Source organism: Hemicordylus capensis, chromosome 3, assembly GCF_027244095.1.
Source record: "Hemicordylus capensis ecotype Gifberg chromosome 3, rHemCap1.1.pri, whole genome shotgun sequence".
Classification (NCBI taxonomy): Eukaryota; Metazoa; Chordata; class Lepidosauria; order Squamata; family Cordylidae; genus Hemicordylus; species Hemicordylus capensis.
Genome location: NC_069659.1, coordinates 347,098,964 through 347,107,110, shown reverse-complemented (window position 1 = coordinate 347,107,110; position 8,147 = coordinate 347,098,964).

Here is an 8,147-nt window from a genome sequence, read left to right as displayed (position 1 = left end):
ATTTTTTTTCTTTTGCATAATTTTGTGGGTTGATTTTAACATGGGATTTTAAAGAAAAAATTATTTACATGTTTATTTACATACTGATATTTACACTGCAGAAGAACGTATACCCGCCGCTGCCGCTGAGTCTACTACTATTAGGTCTGTGTCCTACTTTGGGTGAGTGTGCCATGCCCATGCCAGGTCCCCAAATGCTGACAGGTGGAGATAAGGGCCTGTGCTGGTCAGCATCGGGTTTCTTTTTAGGTGGGCATGGGCGTTGAAAACGTTTGGCCAGTCGCAGCACTACTACTACTCCTACCACTGCATCTGTGTGGGCACTGCACACTCTGTGACCGGCTGGCATGGCTCAGCATCCGTCACATCAGCTCAGCTAGAGGTGGAATGGGGGAGTGTAAGGATGAGCACAGAGGTTGAGCCAGGCAGGTGACCAACCATGGGGCAACCACGGTAATCACTCACCCGTCTCAAAATCCAGCTTGGGGTAGCCCAGCAGGGGGAGGTTGACCTTGAGGAAGACCAACTGCTCCACCAGACCAGCATCCAAGCAGGAGCGAGAGGGTGTCACCACGTCCCTGGCACGTGAAAACACCCGCTTGCTCTGGACACTGGTTGGGGGACAGGAGAGGAGGCGCACAGCAACCACCGCCAGGTCCGGCCAGACTTGGCAGTGGGTCGCCCAGAACTGTGCACAGTCCACGCTGTCTTCCTCCACAGGCTCCTCCAAGTACTGCGCAACGCATTGCTCAGCACTGGAGGGGGGCCTGGCAGGTCGAGCCTCCCGTACACCAGGCAAGGTGCCAAAGCACACCCGCTGAAACCACTGGGCGGATTTCATGGTGGGAGCAACTGGCTGCTGCATTGACACTGCCTGGGATGCCACGCTGCTGGAGTGGGAAGAGGGAGGGGAAGGGGTAGCTGACGCCAGCTGGCCACCCACGCTGCTGCTGTGTGCGGGTTGGGTGGCGGTGGCTGCCCCCACACCACTACCAACATCCTGGTCTCTGCAGGTCCCAGCGGACTCCTCCCCCCTCACCTTCTCTACCAGGATGTCCCTCCACCTGGGCAATTCGTCGGCACTCACGGCATTGCCCTTGATGGCTGGGTTACAGAGACAAGCGAGGACATACTCCTCCCTGTCTTCCAGCGCACCAACGAGCCACTTTTCAACCCCAGACTTCAGCCTCCCAGCCAGAGCATGACCCTCTGGCATGGTCAGAGAAATCTGGAGTTCACCCATCAGCTTATCCAGACCCATAGCTGTGGGCAGCGCCTGGCTCAAGGGAGTGGTGTCGCCACACAAGCCCTTTGTGGCAAACTGGAAGGGCTCGAGTGCCAACACCGTCTCAGACAGCTGCTTCCACTCTGCATTCAAGAAGTCGCAGATGGCCAAGGACTCGTCCCTCGCCAGGGCGACAAGGGCTCTCTCCTGCTCCAACAGGCGCTGGAACAGGAGGAAGGTGGAGTTCCACCACGTCTCTACGTCCGTTGGGATGAGGTGGCGAGGAAGCCCAAGTTCATCCAGCTTCTGGAGAAGCAGTCTCCTGGACTTCTCACTGCGGTGGAAGTGGGCAGCCAGCTTGCGAGCCTTCTTGACAAGTGTGGCCGTGGCAGCAGCAGCACCTAGGTGCGGGTGGCCGTTCTCCTGGGACGCCTTCAGCTCCTTAAGGCCGAGGGCGTCCCTGACGGTCAGATGGAGCGTGTGTGCCATACACCGTATGTTCACACAGCCCATGACTGTCTCGACAGCGGTGGTAACATTGGATCCATTGTCGGTGACAGTGAATCCCCTGGAGAGGTGTGGACAATCCACTCCTCTATCTGGCGGTTGAGTACGGCCGCCACCTCCTCCATGGTGTGCCTTGTGTCCATCGTCTCCACGTGCAGAACGGCCCACCTGTGCCGTAGTGCAGCAGGAGCCACGCCGGACCCAGAAGCATCACCCAAGGAGGTCCCCTCACTCTCCGGTCCCCACCAGTGGGCAGTGAGGGCCAGGAAAGCAGCGTGCATCCCACTGACACTGATCCAGAGATAAGTCATGAAATGCACGCTGGTGCCCACCAGAGACGCATGCAGCCTGGCCGCCACGAGCTCCCTGCACTTGCAGTACAGGGAGGGGACCACGGTCTGGCTGAACGTGGTTCTTGATGGGGTTACATATTCGGGCACCAGGTACTGGAGTATCCGGTGGAAGCCAGAGTTCTCGACCACCTGAAACAGCTGGTCGTCGGTGGAAATCATCTCCCCTATGAGGCGGGTGAGGTGATGATGGTGCACACGAACAGTACGCTGGCTGCCTGACACCTGTGTCCACTGCTGGACTGGCAGTGCAGCCTGCCTTTTGGCTGGCACGGGCACACTTCCCCTGTCTACCCTAGTGGCAGATGCACAAGGCGCACTAGCGCTGCCAGCCTGTCCACAGAGACCTGGGTGGTGACGCTCCATGTGCTTCCACATGGGTGTCGTACCCAGGTGCCCCAGAACCTTTCCATGGCTGACTTGCATCCTGCAGTGGACACAACGGTCATGGTATGGGTCATCTTGAGAGAGCTCAAAATGCGCCCATACACCACTGCCCTTGGCCTCCTGTGCCCTGGGCACTGTCTTAGGCCTTTTCTCGCGGGGTGGCCACAGTCCGGGGGGGGGCGGCCGCCGCTGCTTGTCCACTGCTGCCACCCAACCTGCCCCTTCCGCCCTCCACACGAGAGGAAGGGCCCGGCTCCACTGGCAGAGGAGAGGCAGGCCTTTCCTCCACCACCTCGGCAGACCCTTCCCCAGAGTGGCGGGCTTCACGGGGGGGGACCCACTGAGCGGTGAAAGGTTAGGGGGAAGGGGCCCCAGAGGGAGGGAGAACCTGGCTGCATCGCTGCCAGCCGCACAGTCCTCACCGCCCTCCACCTGCTCTTCCACATCCACAGTCTCTTCCACCACAACCACTGGCGGTACCCCAGCAGCACCTGGTGCCGCCGAGGAGGGACCCGCCACAGCCCTACTAGTGCCTACACCCCTGCCGCGATTGCCGGCAGCAGGCGGGGGGAAATCAATCCTGTGGACCAAACTCGGAGCTGGGGCAAGGAATTGTCCAATGGGGAGGACCGGGGTATCCTCAGGCTCCCTGCGTCCTCTCCGCGCCACAGCCACCACAGGCATACCCCGCACCTGGCCTCTCCCTCTGTCTGCCAGTGCCCACCTTCTGCGAGTCCTGGCCGGAACATGGCGCTCGCGTTGGTCAGACATGTTAGTTTTTATCTAAAGGAGGGAGACTTGAAGAGGAAGGCCAGAAAGGGGCAGAAAAATAATTTGGAGGGGGTTGAAAGGGGCAAAAAAAGCCAATTGATTTGGAGCCAGCGGGGGGAAATTTGATTTGAAAAAGCCATTTGGGGGGAAGGGAAGACTTTTTCATATGGGCGGCAAGCCAATTGAAGTCGGGGGGAGGGTAACCTTTTGAAATTGGGGTGTTAAGCCAATTGGGGAGATGGGACTGGGTTTTTCCTTTTTTAAAAATGGGGAAAGGGTGGACCCCTGGAGTGGGTGGCACGGGCAGTTGAGTGGAGTAGTTGTGGGGTGGTGGGCAAGTCTTTTTATTATTTTGGGGAGAATGAATGGGGGGAGGGCACAGCACCTACTGGGGGGGGAGGGACACAGTCAAAGCTTGGGAACCTGAAAATCAAAGGAAACCCTTCTTTAGTGAACTGAGCACAGTGTGTGGTTGGGGGGCGGTTTTCAGGTAATGCTGCAAGCATCAAACTTGCAATGTGCCTATTTAGGAACTTCCAATTTCACAAAAACCAAAAATTGCACTTTCAGAAACCAATTGAACTTTCACAGATAGAACCAACCCACCCACTCTGCCCAAGGCAAGCAAACACTGGATGGCAGCATGGAACATCATCATATATCTTCCAAACATAATGACCTGGGGTGGGGTGGGATGGGGTGGGGTGTTGGGGAACCTGTTAAAAAAACACCTGCGCAAGAAGCATGCAATGCACCACACAGCAGCAATTTCTTCATCAAGCAAGACACAACAGTACATCTCCAAGGGTCCCTCCCCACACCCAAATGCATTTCAAAATAGGGGTGTCCCTATTTAAAACCACCAACTAGGGAGGGAAAGGGGGCAACCAAAGGTGCACAATTGCGCACGCACTAACCCCTCTTCTTCTGGTCCTTCCCCTGCCGCACATTGCTGGTCACGGATGCACCGCCGCCAGCCAGCCACTGGGTTGGGACACAGACAGGGTGGCCGAACGAGGCACAGGCAGCCGGGGTAGGTCAACGATGGAGGGGCAGAAGTGAGGAGACAACACTATTTGTGTCGCTCAACTCGCCCCCAAGCAGAGACAAATGAAATGAACAACTTTGGAAAAAAACCAAAAAACCAATGGCAGGGACCTCCAGGTGAGGTCGGAGGTGGTAGGCTACTGTGCCTGGCTGCAGCTGTGGGAGGAAAAAGTGAGGGATGGAGGAGAGAGAAGAGAGAGAGGAGAGAGGGAGAGAGAAAGAAGAGAGAGGAGGAGCAGCATGGAGTGGGGGGAGCTTAGCAGCGGGGAGGGGGGATCCAGGTGTGGGGGGACAGCAGCTGCAGCAGTCCCAAGAGGAGGGACCAGAGGGTGTGTTTCGGGGGGGTTGGTGTTGCAAGGGGTCTGGGGTATGTAAAAGGGAGTCAGGGGCAAGAAGAGGGGAAGTCCAGAGGGTGTGTTTCGGGGGGGTTGGTGTGGCAATGGGGCAGAACTTGGGTGGGGGCGGGCAGGGCAGGAGTGGGAGTGAGGGGGGACTGGGTTTCTGGATGGGAGGGGCACGTTAGTAACAGGGGGGCCACACAGAGGGAACAATCTCAATTCAAATCAACACAACCCAATGCAAACAGTTGAAAACAGAAAACCAATTTAAAAGAATCAAAAAATGGGGAAGAAAGAAGTCTAGGGTGCGGGGGGGGGAAGCAGCACACACAGAGGAACACACACACACACACACAGAGAGAGAGAGAGAGAGAGAGCAAAACCAGAACCAGAAGAAGCTAATTTCACAACAAAATCCAAAGGAAGGCTGAACTCAGGCAGGCAGCGGCGGCGGGGATGGGGGAATCTGGGGCAGAATCTGGGTGGGGGCAGGCAGGGCAGGAGTGGGAGTGAGGGGGGACTGGGTTTCTGGATGGGAGGGGCAAGTTAGGAACAGGGGGGCCACACAGAGGGAACAATCTCAATTCAAATCAAACAAAACCCAATGCAAAAAGTTGAACACAGAAAACCAATTTAAAGAATCAAGCAGCAACTTGGGCAAGTCTCGGAGGGGGGAGAAGCACACACAAACCACCAAAGAAGAACCAAAATAGATAATATGGGACAATCACAACAAAACATGGCTATATGAACAGAATCCTTTGGGGGGGGGAACCAACTCAGGCAGGCAGCAGCAACAGAGCACAAAATTGAAATCAGTTAACAATTAGAGCAAACGACCAAAGCAGCAGCAAATATATAAATGAAACCAATGGAATGAAAATCAAAAGGTTGAACAAAAACAAGGCACAAACAGCAATAAATGAAATTTTGAAAGCAATGCAGATGGGTGGAGTGGGGGAGGGGAAGCCAAAAGGAGGAGGAATGAGAGAGAGAGAGAGAGAGAGAGAGAGAGAGAGAGAGAGAGAGAGAGAGAGAGTGTAAAGGGAGGGTGGGGAAAGGAGGAGAGAACAGAAGAAGTACAACAGGAAAAGTTGGGAAAAGTTAAGAAAAAAGTAAAGTAAGTAAAGAGAAGAGACAGACAGACACAGGGCAGATGGACAAATTAGAAGGTAGCACAACAACACACAGAGAGAGAGACAGAGAGACAGAGAGACACACTATAGGACACAGTCAGGGACTCACACAGACACCAGCAGCAAAAGCAAGGGTCTCAGATGATGATCCCACAACTGCAGCCAAGAGAAATTTCTAGGCAAGAGGCTTGGGTTTATATAGGTTTGAAATTCCCTCCTTTGGGAGCCCCCACCTTCGCACTCCCCCCCACCGGCCAACAGGATGCCAGCTCTCAACAGTGGCACAGCCAACAGCCTACCAGAGCGCAAGACTCATTCTGGCCAATCAAAGGATCAATAACGCAGCCAATGCAATGCCTGAAAAACAGCCTCACAAAATGGATGCCTGGAGCAAAAGTTGCAGGAAGGAGCCACAAAATGGAGGACACACTTTAAACTTCTTATAAACTCAATAGAAGCCTATGGCACATCCGAACTGGTTCGTAAAATCCGAACCGGTTCGGATCCGAACCAATTCGGATTCAGTTCGGATCCACAACAGTTCAGATCCGAAACAGCCCGGTTCGGTTCAGATTTGAGCCGCCGAACTGAGCCGGTTCGCATCTGAACCGGTTCGGATCCGAACCGAACCGCACATCCCTACAGACCTATCTTGGAGATGACACCAGTAGGGAACTTGGGAACTTCTACATGCAATCATGCAGGTGCTCTTCCCAGAGCGGTCCCATCCCCTAAGCAGAATATCTTACAATGCGGGGGGAGGCAATTCTGAGGACCCACATTTGAGAAACCCTGCAATAAGGTATTTTAGAACAACCTGTGCCAAGATGAGTAGCTGGCATTTCCAGGTATCCGGACCTTCTGGGGTAGTTCTACAAGGTCCGATTCCTTGTGAGAAAAAGGAGTACTGGTTACATATTGCTCCTCTTCTGATCATGTAGATTTGTAAACAAAACCTGTCTCTATCATAGAGAGAGGTTTTGTTTACAAATATACACGATCAGGGGAGGAGCAAGCAGGCACAAAGGCAGGCAGCATCCATCTCCCAAAGCCACAGAAAGCCACTCACAGCCTCCTCAAGGTTGCTTCTTGACCATAGATTCCAAAAACAATTTTTCTGCTCAGATTCAGACTGCTGAAGAACACAAGCAAAGCCCTACTGGGCCAGGCCAAAGGTCCACCTAGTGCCGCATCATGTTTCCAATAGTGGCCAAACCAAAGCCTCTGGGAAATCGACAAGAAAGCCATGAAAGCAAAAGCCCTTCCCCAAGATATTCTCTCTCCAGCACCTGCTATCCTGTGGCTTGCTATCTCTGGACTTGGAGGAGACTCCATTTCTCCCGTGCTAGACCTGACTTCCATGCATGCATGTAACCCTGGGGTTCTCAACCTTGGGTCCCCAGATGTTATCAAATGGCACCTCCCATCACCCCCAGTATTAATGCCCTGTGACCATTGTGGCTGGGGATGATGGGAGTTGTAACCCAAGCTTGAGAACCCCTGAGGTAACCTTTTTGAAAAAGCCACCTGAGCTAGCTAGCAATTAATGTATCCTCTAGCAGTGAAAAAGCAGGGTCTTGTCTGCTGTCCATGTGACACGTATTATTTTCCTGATCATTGCCCACTCTCTTCCTCCACTAGCAGAGCTGATTCCATCCCACCTACCACCACCACCAGTGCCGCAGCACTTACACCCATTGCACCCATTCTGGTGGACACTTTGGTCATGTTGTAGCACAGGGCCACACAACCTTGATCCTCCTACAGATGTTGGACAACTCCTCCTATCATCCTGGACTATTGGCCACTGTAGCTGGGGAAAATGCGAGTCCAAAAGCAACTATTGGCAAAATGCCTGGTTAGTTCTTGCTCCAAGAAATGAACTAATTCACCCTCCAGTCTGATGATTCTGTCCTTTGCTTGCCATCGCACTGCATAAAACGTAGAGGAAAGTGGGTGCAATTGTGCAACTTCAGGGTCTAATAATCAAAAGAGAGAAAACAAATAATGCCCAAGCATGCAATCTGAGGAAGGAGAATTATTTGCATATGAGAAACACGTGAAGATAATATCTGAGTCAGCTAGCCAATGCAACATGAATCAAATGAGATGAAATGAAACATGACAAGAGTATTGGTGCCGACACAGCCTAAATAGATTCACAGGGCACCTTTTTGTAGAGGAAGCCATTTCCCCTATGTCATTTCTGTTTGGGGCAGTAGCTAGCATGGAATTGAGGTGAAATTAATGTTAAGTAGTAGCAATAAACATCTCTCGATCTATCTCGAAGCAAAAAGCCAAATGACCTTTCCTTTCATAGTCAAGCCGTCCTCATTTTTTTTTTAAATGAAGATTATTCCATTTCCATCTTCGAGTGTCACTGAAT